Consider the following 16,766-nt stretch of genomic DNA (forward strand, 5'->3'; position numbering starts at 1 on the left):
CTGGGATAATGAAATATCATTAAATGGAAACAGCTTGTTATGAAGTAGGATGAGTCCAGGTTTGTAAAAGAATGTGAAAAATATGGATATATATGCATTTAAAAAAAGAGTGGGACTCATGCAGCAAATAGTTAAAAGATATATTTATTTGTAGATATGTATGTTTACATGAACTTTTCAGTATTTTCAAATATTTTTCTGTGACCAGCGTATATTATTTTTGAAAATATATAAGAATATTTATGCTTTTAGAAATGAAGAATAATACAAGGCACCAAAAACAGCGAGGTGCTGTGGTGGTGGCATGTGGCTGTAGCCTCAGCTACTCGGGAGGCTAAGGCAGGAGGATCGCTTGAGCCCAGGAGCCTGAGGCCAGCCTGGGCAATATAGCAAGACTCCAACTCTAAAAAAAAAAGGGTGAGGGATCACAAAACCTGTGAACTTGCAGTGCTAGTGAATTCATTATATAATTTTCTTTTCATGTAAACGTTAACATTTTCATGTTGCTTATTTTCCTACCCCTATATTAACATCAATTCATACTATATTCAAAAAGCTTCCTAGACAAATATGGGATATCTGTACCTTTGCTACACTTTTTGTTCACAACCAGTAGCAGTAGCTTTAACAGGTTTGTCTTTGTAAGCCAAGCACTGTGTTTGGCATGAAATTGTTTTAGGGTCTTGTACACTCAAAGTATACATGTTTTTTAAAGTTGTATATTCTTGGTAAAGATTATATTATCTGGCCTTATCCAAACCATAGACATGTTCCGGGTGTTAACTATTTAACAGCTATTTGAATAATCATAAATGTGGAATGCAATGAAGGTTCTGGCCAAGGTCTGAGGATAGGTGGTCAGGTGGGGTGTGGAGGGGCATCCACTCAGTTCTGGTGTTCCGATTTTAATAACACTTAAATGAATTTCTCAAAATTTAGGAACCTAGAAACACCAAAAACACTTTAAAAAGCGATCCAAGACACTTTATTTTAGAAAGGCTGGTATTCAAATGTTTTTAATTAATCAAAGGAGAAAAAAACACTTTTTTAAAAAGTCAGGTTTGTTGAATATAATTATATGGAGTAAAATGTACCTTTCTAGTGTACAGTACTATAGATTTTGACAAATGCATACAGTTATGTAACTGCTACAACAATCAAGACACATAATACTTTTATCACCCCCCAAAATACCTTTGTGTCTCTTTGTGGTAAGCCCCTCCCCAATTCCCAGTCCTTGTCAACTCCCGATCAGTTTTCTCTGTTATGTTTTGCCTTTTCCTTAATGCCATATATAATCCACTGTGTAGCCTTTTGGATCTGCATGCTTTCGCTCACCATAATTTAACTCGAGATTCATCTACTTTGTTGTGTGTGTCAATACTTTTTTAAACGTTTCTGATTAGTATTGTATTGCGTGGATGAACTAGAGTTTGTTTATCCATTCACTGGTTGAAGAACATTGTTTCCAGTTTTTGGAGATTATGAATAAAGCTACTATAAACATCCTATTCCAGGTTACTGTAAAAACATAAATTTCCTTTCTCTTTCTTGATGCTTATGAGTAGGATTGCTGCATCGTGTGGTAAGTGTATATTGAACTTTGTAAAACTGTCAAATGGTTTTCAAAAGTGGCTATACCATTTTGCATTCCCACCAGGAACGGATGAGAGTCACAGTTGCTCAACATCTTTACCAGCATTTATTGTTGTTTTTAGTCATTCTAATAGACCTACACACTAGGCTCATGGTTTTTCAAATGCATTTCACTTGCATTGCCCTCATAACTGATGATGTTTACATATTTTCATGTACTTACTTCCCACCAACATATCTTCTTTTCTGAAGAGTCTCCTGAAATTGGCCAATTTGAAAAATTGGATTGTTAGCTTTATTATTATTGTTTGGAGAGTTCTTTGTATTAAGGACTTACCAGATACGTGTTTTATGATATTTTCCTCTATTGTGCACTTGTCTTTTGTTGTTTTGTTGTTGTTTTGGTTGTTGTCGTCGTTGTTTGTGTGTTTGTGTTGAGATGAAGTCTCACTCTGTTGCCCAGTCTGGAGTGCAGTGGCCCCATCTTGGCTCACTGCAAACTCTGCTTCCCAGGTTCAAACAATTCTCCAGCCTCCTGAGCAGCTGGGACTATAGGTGCCCACCACCATGCCTGGCTAATTTTTGTATTTTTAGTAGAGACGGGGTTTTTCACCACATTGGCCAGGCTGGTCTCAAACTCCTGACCTCAAATGATCTGCCCGCCTCAGCCCGAAGTGCTGGGATTATAGGCATGAGCCACCGCGCCTGACCTTGTTTTTTCATTCTCTTGACAGTATCTTTTGAAGAGCAGATGTTTTAATTTTGAAAAGGTTTATTATTTTTTCTATACTTTTGGTGTTATAGCTAAGAAGTCTTCATCTCACCTACAGACATAAAGATTTTCTCCTATGTTTTCTTTTACAAGTTTTGTTGTTTTAAGTTTTACACTTAGATCTGATTCATTTTGAGTTAAGTTTTGTATATAATACCAGGCATGGATCACATTTCTCTTTTTTACATTTGGATGTCAGTTGCCAAAACCATTTGAATGACCTGTACTTGTGTTTACCGGACAGTTAAAAGGACGTATAGTTCATTACAATGAGGTTACCAATATGTCCCTGGTGGGTCTTTCAATCATTCAGTTATTCAAAGATTTCCCAAGTACCTGCTACAATCTAAGATACTAATCATGAAGAATCACTGCCTTAAGGTGTTTACTGTCTAGTGCAGGAGAAACATATGTCAATAGTATGTAACTATAATATGATGCGGAGAGTAACAAGCTGCATATGTTCTGCCCAAGAATAAAATCTGAATCATTTCATGATTCATGTCAAGAACCTACTAGGGTATTTAGGAAGAAGCTATATGGCAGGCTAAAAATGGAGGTAACTGAGTAACTGGCCCATCCCTTTGGACAACTGGCCTCTGAGGGATTTGGCAGAAATGCCAAGTCAGAATGTTTGAATACTTGCTTATAAATGACAGGCACCTGAAAATCTAAATGGTCACATTGAAATGCTGAAGAGTTGGTGAGAAACTTGGTCTGGAGACAACTCATCTGCAGCTTCAATCAAGTCACTTCAGCATTCTGGGCCTCAGTTTTCACATCTATAAAGTGAGAAGCTTGGACCAGGTAATCTATGTGTTTCTTTCAGGAAAAAAAAAATGCAAAAATTTGGAAGTTTGGTGCTATGCTACTGAAACAGAAGGTTACAGTCATGTTAGGTAAATTGATGGATGCTAGACAGAAAGATATAATTATTGAGTTCTTAGGCAAATCTATGGGTGAAAGGCATGAAAGGATATTGCTCATAAGTTAAAATTAAAGCCAGACTTACACACCGTATATATACATATACTTGAGACAGGGTTTTGCTCTGTCACCCAGGCTGGAGTGTAATGGTGCGTTCACAGCTCACTGCAGCCTGGACCTCCTGGGCTCAAGTAATCCTCCCACCTCAGCCTCCCGGGTAGCTAGAACCACAGGTGCACCACCACACCTGGCAAACTTTTTGTATTTTTTTGTAGAGAAAAGGTTTCAACATGTTGTCCAGGCTGGTCACGAACTCCTGAGCTCAAGTGATCCACTTGCCTTGGCTTCCCAAAGTGCTGGGATTACAGGCATGAGCCACCATGCCTGGCCCACACCATATTTTTTTGAGGGGTAAGGAGCACTCATGAGAAAATGAATTAGTAGACATTATTGATATTTTCAAAACCCTATAACAAGATCTGTGAAAAGTCTATCACCCTATTTCCCTTACATTAATGATAACTCAATTTTCCTCCATTATGGCCAGGGACATGCCTAAGAGACAGAAAATAAAAGGCATGAAAATAAAAGGGTAATTTTTCTCAATGAGGAGCTAAAAAGAACAGAGATTGGCCTCAGAATATTTTGTCATGCAGAAACAAATAAAACTGATATTAAGTATCTCTAGTTTGTGAATGTCAATTCAATGGGAACAAGCTCTTGTATAATCTTATAAAGCTGAGTATTTTAGGTAAACCAAATTATATTTATAAGGTGATAGGCAACTAAAGGACCAGTTAAGACAAAGGGCAGTGACTTGAGAGTCACCATATTCACAAAAGATAGTTGCCTCTAGACTCTAGAGAGTGTGAGAGCCGAAAAGAGTAAAACAGGCTGGGCAACATCAATTACCCCTAATGGGATGTGGGTTACTTTGAATGAAATATGAATCAGAAACACTCTCCTCTCATTATAAAAACCATGGGGGCCTCCAGACCAGGAAGCTGTGAGCCAAATCCTGGCTGCTGAATGTTAAGGAAGACACAATTGAGTTAAAAAGTTTATGTCAGAGGGTAGAAATGCTGCCTCATGATGTCAGGGTTTTAAAAATGGGCCTAGTCTAGAAATAAAAAGGCTTGACATGGAATATGATCAGCTATAAAAGTGTTAACCTTCAGAAGAGAACAAACTGATGTTTGCAAAATGCCAGAAAGTAGAGGAAGACCCAGTGAAGCTGAAAAATACATGCACAATAGATTCTACAGCTATGAATTTCATTACCTCAAGAAGAGACCAAGAATGATAATTTGGACAATTTTCTATAAGAATTAGCTAATAACCTTTTGGGTTCGATTATTCACTGACTGAAAGGATTCAAATGTTTTCAGGGTAATATCATGGGAGGGCTGTTTTTTCATCTTGGTCTTGAAACCAATAGCCAGACAAATTTTCTTTCACATTCAACAGATCATAAAAGGTAATAAGTTTTATGGTGACTTCTGAGGAATCTCATACTGTTGGAGCAGCTATCTAATGTCAAGTTTAGAATTCACATTCAGAGGAAACAACTTCCTGCAGATTTTCTTTTCCCATACCAACCACCTGACAAAAGGAGCAATCAGCTCCCAAGGTGGTGCCTCCCCTTCCAAGAGTGGTTCTGACTGTCTGTCCAGAGAAAGGAAATCCTAAGTGTCTGGTGCATCAGCTGGACATTACTGTGCCAATCAGCCTTTTTACCCTCTTGAAATACTTAGATAGTTACAACAAGCATATAAGTGAATCGTTACAATCTCACTCAGAATCTAAAATACTATCCTACGTCAGGCAACTAACAATAAAACTAAAATTAGACTGATGTGACCACACGAACAACAGAAGACACTGGATGCAAAGTTTGGTGGCATAATCACTTGAAACGTACAACAGAGGTAACCCAGTGCATATTTAGGCTCTTGTGAGGTAACAGTGATTAGTGTAAAGAGGCTTACGGAATGATTGATCAAAAACCAAGTGTTAAAATGAGTTCTTTTGGGAATCCCTTTAAGAAAGCTCTGAGGGTCCCAGACGGGCATAAAGATCAGGTGGCTGGGCAGTGCTTGGTCAGTGGCGGCCATGGCTGCACGAGAGGAGGCAGAGCTCAGTCTTAGGTGGGTCACGCCTCTGTGGTTCTGCTTGGCTGGTTTTCTGTAGTGCTATACTTGAATATACAGCTACAGCTGTCTTGAGAGCTGTCTCTATCTACTTTTTTTCCTCTGAAAAATGAAGTTACTGAAAGCAAAGTGTGTTTCTTGAGTGTGTCTTTATCCTTGACGAGTGTTAAGGATATGGAGTACATACAAAATAACAAACCCAGGTCTGCTATTATTGTCTATTTTAAGCTTCAGCAGACTTCTTGAACTCCTAGAAAAGAGAAGGAAGAGATAGTGGGGGCATGATACAACCAGGTACAACCTGGGTTCAACTAAAGAAGACACAAGGAGGGTAGGCATGACTTTTAGGGCGAACTTCAGAGAGAAGAGAATGGCTGCTCTCAATCTCTTTGAAGGAAAAACTTATGCAAGACTCCCAACTTGCTCACAATCTGCATAAATGCATCCAAGAAATTGAGTAAATTACCTTTGTCCTCACTTGAGGGATATCTAATAATAATCCCAAGCTTTATTCTTTGGTGGGGCAATACACACAGCCAACACACACAGGCAAAACTGCCCCAGTTGTTAAAAATGATGAAGTATTTCTGTATTCCTTGGAAAAGAACTGCTCTCTAAACCACCAGAATGCTATCAGCTATCCCATCTGCCCCAGCTCCTCAAATGGGACTCCCCAGACCTCTGCCCACTCCAGCCAGGGGGAATGCCTGGCCCCGAAGATCACTGCTGCAGCTCTAGAGTGTTCATGCTGACTGACTGGTGTCTGGACTACACTGATTGTGAAGTTATCCTATCTGTTCTCAGGCAATGGTCAGAAGTGACACTGCTGGCTAAGCCAGAGAGTTATTAAAGTAACCTAGTGCAGGATGACAAGGAAGGTGGGTAGAGATGGAAGAAGAGACTAGCCCAAGGTTGCCTGGGGATGGGGAGTGAGGGGCTGTTAGTGCTGAAGCCTTCTGAGCTCACTATATGAAGGATTCTCCTTGGTCCTGAGTGGCATGGCAATACCCATTTACCGCCTCTAGGAGAAGCTGGGAGGAACACATCACAGCTAAGAAGCAACAGGAACCCCGGAGGGGAAAAGTCTTACATAAATATGCAAGAGGATTAAAAACAGAAAAAGAGAATATTAATCCAAACCACAAGTGTATTTTCAGACTGCCAAGGTCCTGAACTTCTGCGTCTTACGCACCTCGGTGTGAATGGTGCTTTTACCAAACTAAGAGAGAATTTAACTCAACTGAGGGACTTATAAGGGAGGTTAAGGGAAAAGTTCCAGATGGGGTAGTATAAAAATGCAGAAAGAGCATATAATTCCTTTAAAGAGTAAATGTCACCAAAGGCCCCAATTTAGCACATGCCTGTGTATCCTCAGAACTCACTGCACTTATAAAATATCCCTTCGGGGCATGGCATGAAATTTGACTATGCAGTAAGATTTCCCTTCATTTAGCATATGTTTATTGTGTTTACATATTTGGTCTCAGAGCCAAAAATACACACAGAGAGGCCCCAGGGCAAACTTTTAAGCAGATGAAAAATTTTTGTGACTACTTCTTCCATCTTCTTTTCACCTCCTGTTGCTCTCCGGTGGTCAATCTAACCCCCTCTGAGGGATGAGTGCTTTCAGCTCAAGTGGTAATTCCTTTTGGAGAGGAATTATGAAGGGCACATTCCATTCAGGTCCTGGAGTGAATCTCTACGAGTAGGCTTATCACGAGGGGTGAGAGAACGCCTTTTGGGGGCCGGTTCACAGTAATTCACCTTTTTCTGGGCTTGGAAGGAAGAGTTCCTCAAACAGTAGGCACTTTGCATATCAGGTGCCTGGTTGCAGTTGTCCATGCCACCAGGGAGGTCTCTGTTTCTTATAGTCAAGCTCCAGCACAAAGGACGGGATAGAAGTGATTGAGCTGAGGAATGTCTTAGCTTCCCAGCAGGAAAGCCACTGAAGCAGCAGGTACACAGGGAGGGGACCATAGAGGAGTATTGATCACTGACAAAGGAACTGCTGCCCCATGATAGGAGGAAAGAGTAAGTCAGCTTTAAGTCAGTTTCATTATTGATTTTAAATTCTCTAGGCCTGGTGCGGTGGCTCACGCCTGTAACCCCAGCACTTTGGGAGGCCGAAGTGGATGGATCATTTGAGGTCAGGAGTTCGAGGCCAGCCTGCCCAGCATGGTGAAACCCCGTCTCTACTAAAAATACAACGATTAACCCAGCATGGTGGCGGGCGCCTGTAGTCCCAGCTACTCGGGAGGCTGAGGCAGGAGAATTGCTTGAACCAGGGAGGCAGAGGTTGCAGTGAACCGAGATGGCACCACTGCCCTCCAGCCTAGGAATTAGGGTGAGACTCCATCTAAAACAAAACAAAACAAAACAAAAATTTCTGTAGAGACTATGTATGCTTTTATTTACTGCACTGGGAGTAGGCCACTTCTACCACCAGCTCTGCCTACAGCCTGCCCAGCACGCAGCTGCCCCAGAGGGTGTTTCTCAGCCCACACAGTTTTCCCTGGGAGCTAAAGTCTGAGAAGTTATCTCAGCACAAACTGACAACGGCAAAGTTAGGAACAAAGGCAGAGGTGAGGCGAGGAACTTGGGTCTGTGTGTACTATGAGAGCACCCTTCTGCCAGGCGAAAGAGAAGCAGACTGTGGTTCGTGGCGTGGCAGCCATACTCTCCCAGCGCCCTTCTGCTCCATCTCTGGTGACTGCAGCATCACAGGAGGCTTCGCCTGTGTCCTCCAGTTGCTAGGGTGATTTAAAAATAGCTTCTGCAGCTGGGGAAGGGAGCAGGGAAAGAATGAAGATAAGTGGCCTTTTGCAGGAAAACCAAAGTCAATGAATCCTCAAAGGCAAAGACCCTCCCTTGCACGAAGGTGTCCTATGTTTACCCTGCTTCTTACCTGAAAGACAATCTTTTTGTCCTGAGTCTGCTTGGACTCTTTCTGGTAAGGACCCAGCTGCCTCTGGAGAAGGCCCCGTTCACTCTGTGGACCAGCAGCCAGGAGGACACCAGCAGTCTCTGCACAGAAACAAACGGTGTTCAGGTTCAGGTTCAGAATGATTGTTCTGTCAATACCAATATGAGGCTTTGCAAAGCAGGCCTGTCAACAGGAGTTCTATTGGGAGGGGCCGTGTGCAAGGGAAGAGTGGCTGGGACCATGCTGGGCACAGGGACAGCAACATCCTCTTCACTTTTTGCTTTAAGAATTCCCATCTTTTAGTGTCAGTGTCAATGGGCCGGTGCGCTGTGTTGGGTAATGGCAGCCAGAGTCCCAGCCACGTCACCCTAACTTTAGGCTATTTTCTTTGTTCAGTGTGAGTGTTTCAGGACAAGTATCCCAGTGAGAGGACCAAATGATTTTTGAAAATTACTTAGTGAGTGTCCCAGGAAGCTACTGTGACTTAAATCTGTGTCCATCGCTCCCCTCTCCACTTCAGAGACTCTGCCTCACCATGACCACGCTTTGGGAGATATCAAAAGCAGTTATTTATGTTTTTTTTTTTCAGGAAAAGATTCAAGACTCTAGCATTAAATTTTATGAGAAACTCCCTGGCTAAGCAGTTTTTGATCCCCTCAAAGGAACCACCAAAATAAAGTCTGATATTCAAAGTCGTGGGATACTGTAAAGCTATAAAAAAAAAAGAATAATAATTAAAATGTATAAAAATATTCACAGTAAAGTGGAAAACAGATTACCAAAGGGTATAAATATAATCTTAAGTTTTAAAATTATAAAGTATAGGTATATAAATATTATATCTTGCCGCATGTTTTATATATATATATAATTGTATATGTACCTCAAATACAAATATGGACCAGGTGTGCTGGCTAACGCCTGTAATCCCAGCACTTTGGGAGGCCGAGGCAAAGGGATCCCCTGAGGTCAGGAGTTCGAGACCAGCCTGGCCAACATGGTAAAACCTTGTCTCTACTAAAAATACAAAAATTAACCAGGCATGGTAGTGGGCCCCTGTAATCCCAGCTACTCAGGAGGCTGAGGCAGGAGAATTGCTTGAACCCAGGAGGTGGAGGTTGCAGTGAGCAGAGATTGCGCCATTGTACTCCAGCCTGGACGACAAGAGCGAGACTCCATCTCAAAAAATAAAAATAAATAAATATGATACCAGATTGTTTCTGGATTATTCAATTATGGTTATTTTTCCTTCTATATGCTTTTATTTATATTTCAGATTTTTCTACGTGGAGTATTTCATTACTTTACAACTTCCTAATGGAATTTTAAAAATATATCCACATTACGAAGTTGAAAGTTGTTCTTCTCTTAGGTATGGCCAAAGACAGACTAGTGGTCTGGTGGCAGAAGTGGCCTTTTCTTGCCTTCAGAAACTCCCAGAGGATGGAAAGCAAAGATAAGTCTCCTTGGAGGTGGAGGGATGGACAAGATGACCTCCCTAGCTCTTAAATCACTGCTGAATGCTAATTTGCTCAAAAATCTTCTGGAGGGAGCTATTCAGACCCTTCATAACCCTCTCTCTGGTCTGGTCTCATTTTGTCACGAATGAAAATGTTATCCTCACATTTAACCCAACCCCCTCCCCAGCCCCCCACAGGACTGTAAAACATTTCTAGTGGGCTTGGGGGCAAACAAGGTTCTCAGGGCCAGGGCGCTCACCTAGAAACAGCCAACAGCCCAGGCACAAAAGCTGCATTCCAGGAGCCTGAGGCGTGGCCTCACTAGCATGTGGCAAGAAAGACAGTGACTTTAGCCAGTAACTGCCTTACTTGTTTTCCAAATATATACGGTGGCTCTCAGCAGGCTGACAAAAACCTCACCTTAAGCAGGGCCTTAGTTGCCATTTTTACTGCCTCTGGACTTCAGTTTCCTCTTTTGTAAAATGAGAAAGTTAAGCTTAAAAGTTAAACTTGAACTCTAAGTTTCCCCCTGGCTCTGGGATTTGACAAGAGTTCTTTGGAGGTAAATAATTGCGATGCAATTTTATGGATGTGCCAAAACCCAATTTCCCCCCTGAAATCTTTGGAGTGTGTGAACTACAAATCTAGGATCCAGGTGCTTGCAGGAAACCCAAGGACTGAGTCCAGCCCACAGAGATGTCTTGTTTGGCTCACAAAGTTAGAAGGGCACAGAATTTGGAAAACATAGTCACTTATCTATCTTTAAAAACAGGGCGATTTTGGCTGCGCGAGGTGGCTCACACCTGTAATCCCAGCACCTTCAGAGGCCAAGGTGGGAGGATGACTTGAAGCCAGTAGTTCGAGACGAGCCTGGCTAACATGGTGAAACCCCATTTCTACTAAAAATACAAAAAATTAGCCAGGCCTTGTGGCATGTGCCTGTAGTCCCAGCTACTCAGGAGGCTGAGGCAGGAGAATCACTCGAACCCGGGAGGCGGAGGCTGCAGTGAGCTGAGATGGCACCACTGCACTCCAGCCTGGGTGACAGAGCGAGACTCTGTCTCAAAAAAAAAGGGGGGGGGGACTATTTTGAATAAAAACCTTTATTTCTGGATTTTCTTCGCAAATCGTAACGTCTAGAAATATTGGGCCTTCATGGAAATAACCTTCTGGAGCTGAATGGTGGCTGCACCTTTGAAAAGAGACGTGGGGTCTCCAGGTGCCCCAGCTGCTTCAGTCTCTGCTGTCTCCTGGACTCTGAGGCTGAATGGTAGTGGCTTTCTTATATCCAGTCTCTTCACTCAGTCATGTTACCTCTCTGGTTCTTACAAGCATCTGAGTTTGCAATTTCTGATTTCTTGGGAACAGAGGTCACCTTTGTATCCTCCACAAAGCTTAGCTCGGTAAGAATGTATAAAGGTACTCAATTTATACTGTTTCTCACTACCCAAAATGAAGGGTTTGGTAGACAAAGTGAATCAATCCTTGTGTTCAGAGTTTTACAGTGTTTTTAGGTGAATCGCTTTCCTTCCCCATGAAGGTAAAGGATTTGCTCCTGAGTAAGCCTCTGGCTACCACAGGTCCTCCTCTCAGGCAGCCTTATTTCTGGCCCTGGTATTTCCTTGGAGTGTGCCTAGGGAGGGTTGGCTTAAGTTTGGCTTCTCACTTAGGAAAGGACTTGGCAGATACCTCCGTGGAGACAGAAAAGGGATTCCGGGCTCCCCTCATATATCACTTTTGACACTCACTGTAAAACACAAGAGCATATTTTTCATTTGCCAGCCATCCAAAGACGGAATCCTCATCCTGTTTATTGACACTGTGGGTTTGGATAAGCTGCCAGTAATACAGAGATGGCAGTTTCTAGAGATATGCTGAGGAATAAGAAGTTGGTTTCTACTTCTCTCCTTATCTCTGCTCTCAGCAGTACCTGTTTTATTGTTGAGACGTCTATGACCTTAATATTTCTATTCCCCTGATGATTTTATTTTTTGTCAAAGTGAAAACATGCTGTAGAGTAAAATAGGTGGTTCAAATGGTAAGTGAAGAGCAGTCAATTAGCTTAAACAACTTGAGGAAGATCATATACATATTTTATTTTAAAATAAAGTAGCCATATAAGTTATTAATTTATTTTTTTGAGGCAGGATCTCACTGTGTTGCCCAGGCTTGTCTCAAACTCCTGGCCTCAAATGATCCTCCTCGCACCATAGCCTCTTGAATAGCTGTGGTTATAGGCATGAGCCACCACACACAGCAGCAAAAGCTGTTGTAGTGGGGAGAAAGGTGGCAAGTTGTGAGCAGGAAATTTCCAAGTGACTACAGGAAGTCCATAAATTTTATTGTTGTACATTTATCTGTCCATTTGAAGCTTTGTAAAAATTGTCTCTATCTTAGCTCTCACCATTTTTGTGCCCTCATTTTGAACTCTCTGTCCCTAAGTGATATCAAACAGGTTTAAGCAGCCAAAGTATCTGAGATGCTAGTACTTGGCAGTATCTTAAAGGGAAGGTGGCAGCAGGTTGGAGAGAAGGAGGAGCTCTCCTGAAAACTGTAATCACAATTATGTGAGCGCCTATTATGTGCTAGACCCTATTCAAAGGCAGAGGAAACTGACCCACAGGATGGATATGCCATAAAGAATACCAACACCAGCCCTGCAAGGTAAGTTAATAGTTATGCTAATTGCTGTAACAAATCCAAAGTCTCAGTGACTTCACAACATTTAATTATTGTTCATGTCACAGTCCATTGAGTCAAGCAGCTCTCCTGAGCAGCTGTGGTCCAGGCAGTAACCCAGGGATCCAGGCTCCTTCTATCACATGGCTCTGCCATCTCAGAAGCTTTCATTTCCAGCCATGGCCTCAGGGAGAGAAAGAACATGATTGGTTAAACTGAGGTTTTACGACCAAGTCTGAAACTGTTATTTGTCACATCACTTGATTATATTAGCCGTAATTAATCATATGGCCCCAAACTAACCGTAAGAGAGACTGGGAAATGTGGCTTTTTTTGATGCCAGGAAGAGATTAGTGAGCCTCTGGCCAGTATCTGCCGGTATTGCTGTAGTCACGACTTTACTGATAAAGAAATGGAGGCTCAGAGGATGGCAACTTAACTAAGGGTCAAGCAGCTGAAGTGGCAGCACTGGGATTTAACTTAGGTAGGCTTGGCCCTAAAGCCCATGTTCTTTCCATTACATATCTACCTCTGCAATCAGCTCATAGGCATCCCCCATAAGCCATACAAAAGGGAAGAACATGTCAGCCTAAGCTCACTGACGAAGCTTTGTCTGCATACTTCTTCTGGTTTATAACTGACTGACTGTAGTTCAGATTTGACCATTTAAGCAGGCCCCATTGAGGCCAGGACACTGCCAAAGAACCAGGCTCCCCCTCCTCCTGTGGGGGTTCTCTCATTTATGCAGGTTTTCTTTAATGTCTCCCAATAGTGTTTTGTGGTTTTCTGGGTATGGATACTGCACATCTTTTGTCAGATTTATTCCTAAGTGCTTCACATACTTTGAAACCTTGTAAATAGTATTTTTAAATTTTAATTTCTATAATATAGAAATAAAGTAGATTTGCATATATTAATTTTGTATTGTGCAACACTGTTAAACTCATGTATTAGTTATATATAGCAGCTTTTTGTAGATTCCATTCTTTCTACATGAATGATCATGTCACCTGCAAATAAGAACAGTTTTATTTCTCCTTTTCCAATATGGATAACCTTATTTCTCTGTCTTGCCTGATTGCCCCAGATAAAACCTCCCATATGCTGTTGAATACGGACGGGGAGAGCCAACATCCTTGTTTAGTCCCTGGTACTAGGGGAAAAGCATTTAATACGATGTTAGCTTTAGGTATTTTGTACTCAGCCTCTGTCAGGTGGAGGAAGTTCCTTTCTATTCCTAGTTTTCTAAGAACTTTTTTTTTTAATCAGGAGGGTGTTTAGATTTTGTCAAATGGCTTTTCTGCATCCGTTGAGATGATCATATATTGCTGTTGCTGTTAATCTGTTAATATGGCAAATTACATTGTTGATTTTGGAGTGTTCAACCAACCCAGTACTGTTTAACTTGTGTAAATCCCATTTGGTCATAATGTATTGTCCTTTCTATATATTGTTGGTTGTTTGGTAAAATTTTGTTTCAAATTTTGCATCAATTTTCGTGAAGGATATTGGTCTATCGTTTTCTTACAGTGTCTTTGTTTAGTTTTGGTTTCAGGGTGATGCTGGCCTTAATGAGAATGAGTGGGGGACTATTTTCCTCTCCTCAATATTGTAGAAGAATTAATGTAGAATTGGCATTATTTCTATATTAAATGTTTAGTAGAGTCCCATCTTGAGTGCTCTTCTGTATATTCTGTGGGGTCTGAAACTTGGGGCAATACACGTCTGCTGGGGCTTTGCCTGTCTTTCTCTTTGAAGGCAGAATGCTGTTTCCATCCTTCAGCCTTGGAAGGAAAAAGGAAATGTGGAGAAGGTGAAAGATGAGGGACAGGAGTGGAGGCATGATATCTCAATGCATACTTTAAAAAAAAGTGAAATTCATGTAGCATACAATTAACCATTTTAAAGTGTTTAATTCAGTGGCATTTATTACATTCACAATGTTATACAAGCATTACCACTATTTAGTTGTAAACATTTTCATTATCCCAGAAGAAAATCTCATACTCACTACGCAGTCATTCCCTATTCTCTCTTCCCCCTAGCTCCTGGCAACTCCTAATCTGCTTTCTGTCTCTATGGCTTTACCCATTCTGGATATTTCATATCACTAGAATCATACAATATGTGACCTTTTCTGTCGGCTTTTTTCACTTAGCATAATATTTTAAAATTTCACATATAATGTAGCATGTATCAGTACTTCATTCTTTTCTATGGCTGAGTAATATTACATGGTACTTAGATACCACGTTTTGCTTATCCATTCATCACTTGATGAACATTTGCATTGTATCCACCTTTCGGCTATTAAGAAGGGTACTGCTATGAACACTCACGTCTAAGTATGTGTTTCAGCACGTGCTTGCAGCTCTTTGGGGTACATAACTAGCAGTGGGATTTCTGGATTGCATGGCAATTCTGTTTAACTTTTTGAGGAATCACCAAACTGTCGTCCACAGTGGATGCACCATTTGATATTCCCATCAGTAATGTGTGAGGGTTCCAATTTCTCCATATTCTTGCCAAGACTTTTTTTAAAAATTAAAATTTTTTATTGTGACTATCCTAGTGGGTGTTAGGTGGTATCTCATTGTGGTTTTGAATTGCATTTCCCTACAGATTAATGATGTTGACTGTCTTTTCATGTGCATGTTGCCCATTGGTATATCTTCTTGGAAGAAATGTCAATTTAAGTCATTTCCCCATTTTCAAAACTGGGTTTTTAAATATTTTTGTTGTTGAGTTTTATGCATTCTTTGTATATTCTAGATATTAGGCCCTTATCAGATATGTAATTTGCAAGTATTTTCTCCCATTCTATAGGTTGACTTTTCACTTTCGTTTTTAACTTTCAGCATGCCTTAATTTTTTTAATCAACAAATTTTTAAAAATGTTATATATTTAGGGTGTACAGCATACTTTTGACATATATACACATTGTGAAATGGCTAAATCCAGCTGTTTAACATATGTATTACCTTCCATACTTATCATTTTTTTGTGGAGAAAAATTTTAAAATGTACTCTCTCAGCAATTTTCAGATATATAATATATTGTTATTAATTGTGGTTAATAACAAATTAACTGTGGAACAAATCTCTTGAATTTATTCCTCCTGTTTAACTGAAATTTTTTTCTTTCACCAGTATCTTTTCACTTTCTCAATAATGTTTTGTGATACATAAAAGTTTAAATTTTTTTTTTTTTTTGGAGATGGATTCTCACTCTGTAGCCCAGGCTGGAGTGCAGTGGTGTGATCTCGGCTCACTACAACCTCCACCTCCTGGGTTCTGGTAATTCTCTCACTTCAGCCTCCTGAGTAGCTGGGATTACAGGCACTTGCCACCACACCCAGCCAGTTTTTGTATTTTTAGTAGAGACGGAGTTTCACCACGTTGGCCAGGCTGGTCTTGAACTCCTGGCTTCAAGTGATCCTCCTGCCTCGGCCTCCCAAAGTTCAATTTATCTGTGCTTTTTATTGTTGTTGCTCTTTCTTTGGATGGTGTATCTAAGAATCCATTGCCAAATCCAAGGTGATAAGATTTGCCCATGTTTTCTTATAAGAGCTTTATAGTTTGAGCTCTTACATTTAGTTTGTTAGCCCATTTGGAGTTAAGTTTTGTATATGGTGTGAGGTGGGGGTGTCCAATTTTATTCCTTTGCATGTGGATACCCAGTTGTCTCAGCACTTGATGCATATTTTTATATCATTTTGCTTTTTGTTTAAGCTATAGGAATATATTAACTATCAAAATTTAAAAATATATTTTTAAATGGGAAAGAAATAATTCTTGTAAAAAGAGGAGCAAATTGATAGTGTGGCTAAGATGATGAACTGTAGAGCAGGACTGCCTGGATTGGAAGCCTGGCTTCTCCACATACAAGCTGATTGATCTTGGGCATGTTATTTAATCTTTCTGTGCCTCAGTTTCCTCACATATGAAATTAAATAACAGTAGTACATGCTTCACAAAGTTATTATGGGAATTAAGTGAATGAACACATTTAAAGTATATAGTTGTTCGTAAGCACTATATAAGTATTTTTTAAATAATTGAATAAATAAAATTTGAAACTTCTAATACTCCAACCATTGTGTCCATTGGTTAGGCATCAACTTTTCTGGAGAAGCAGGGCCTGAGTGTAAGGAACCAGAAAAAAAAAAAAAAACAAAAAAAACTAAAAGTGGTCAGCAGCGTGCTGGGATGAAAATCCCAGTCTTCTTTTTTTTTTTTTTTTTGAGACGGAGTCTCA

The 16,766-nt window shown here is 40.6% G+C and overlaps 1 long non-coding RNA gene across 4 annotated transcripts in view; it reads left to right on the forward strand.

Moving 5' to 3' along the window:
* The window catches only part of LOC135969688 (uncharacterized), a 93,512-nt gene that overhangs the window by 57,059 nt on the left and 19,687 nt on the right, over nt 1-16,766 (forward strand). The window contains exons 3-4 of one of the 4 annotated variants that reach the window (XR_010585065.2): nt 3,028-3,175; nt 5,674-7,828. The exons of 2 other annotated variants lie outside the window; for them this stretch is intronic. This is a non-coding gene — a long non-coding RNA (uncharacterized lncRNA). Of the gene's footprint in view, nt 1-3,027; nt 3,176-5,673; nt 7,829-16,766 lie in introns of those variants that run through there. One more of the 4 variants, XR_012430968.1, reaches the window with a different exon arrangement.

Source organism: Macaca fascicularis, chromosome 2 (assembly GCF_037993035.2).
Source record: "Macaca fascicularis isolate 582-1 chromosome 2, T2T-MFA8v1.1".
NCBI lineage: Eukaryota > Metazoa > Chordata > Mammalia > Primates > Cercopithecidae > Macaca > Macaca fascicularis.